The 1,129-nt window shown below is 37.6% G+C and overlaps 1 non-coding gene across 1 annotated transcript; it reads left to right on the top strand.

Moving 5' to 3' along the window:
• Positions 1–326: 326 nt before the first annotated feature.
• On the top strand, positions 327–434 carry LOC121204105 (small nucleolar RNA R71). The gene has a single exon (XR_005899033.1). It is a non-coding gene; the product is annotated as a small nucleolar RNA R71 (small nucleolar RNA).
• The last annotated feature ends 695 nt before the right edge of the window (positions 435–1,129 follow it).

The raw sequence follows: 1,129 nt of genomic DNA, 5'->3' as shown, positions 1-1,129 counted from the left end.
AATGGTTTGTTCCACCGCTACTTGCTTCGCACTGCATTATTGGGTGAACCTATGAAGAACTAAGAAAACCATCAATCTTTTTATTCAAGAGTTCTACTTGATTTGATAGCATGGTAACTGAATCAACGTTATAAACACCAGCTGTTTTCGTTGGTTTTGTCCTCATGAATTGTCACTGATAGTTATTCAATGACATCTCCTCTATAAACTCATAGGCATCTTCCGGTGTTTTATTGTTGATGGTTCCACCCGCCACTGCGTCAACCATTTGCCGAGTCGAAGGATTCAGACCATTGTGAAATGGTTGTACTTGAAGCCAAAGCGGTAACCCATGGTGAGGGCACCTTCTCAGTAAGTCCTTGTATCTCTCCCATGCATTGTAGAGGGTTTCAAAATCCATTTGCACAAAAGAAGAGATGTCATTACGTAATGTAGCCGTTCTAGCCGGCGAAAAATATTTTAGTAAGAATTTTTCGGTCATTTGTTCCCAAGTAGTAATTGACCCTCGTGGTAATGATTTCAACCACTGTTTAGCTTTGTTCCTTAATGAAAAAGGGAATAACCAAAGACGAATGGCATCATCAGAAACGCCATTGATTTTAAATGTATCGCAAAATTCCAGAAAGTTTGCTAAGTGAGCGTTGGGATCTTCATCCTGCAAACCATCAAACTGAACAAATTGTTGTATCATCTGAATAGTGTTAGGTTTTAATTCAATAGTATTTGCAGCTACAGCAGGTCTAACTATGCTAGATTCAGTTTCTGTTAAAGAAGGTTTAGCATAATCACATATAGTGCGTGGAGCAGGATTTTGATTAACTGCAATTGTAGGAGGTAGCTGATTGCCTTGGTTTTCAACCATCTCTTCGGTTGGGGGTTCAGTATCATTCTCTTGCTCGTTCTCCATGTATCTTAAGCTGTGCCTTATTTCTCTTTGGTTTCTACGAACTGTACGATCGATTTCTTTTTCAAAAAGTAACGGTCCCGACGAGTTTCTTCTAGTCATAAACTATAAAACCCTGCCAAGAGAAAGAAAGAGTAGGTTAATTAATAATAATAATAAAATTAAATTAAATTGCAAGAAAAATAAACGGCTAAAGTAATAAAAATTGAGCATTCCTAATATCTT

This window comes from Gossypium hirsutum, chromosome A07 (assembly GCF_007990345.1).
Source record: "Gossypium hirsutum isolate 1008001.06 chromosome A07, Gossypium_hirsutum_v2.1, whole genome shotgun sequence".
Taxonomy (NCBI): domain Eukaryota; kingdom Viridiplantae; phylum Streptophyta; class Magnoliopsida; order Malvales; family Malvaceae; genus Gossypium; species Gossypium hirsutum.
This window is presented reverse-complemented; position numbering and strand designations above follow the sequence as displayed.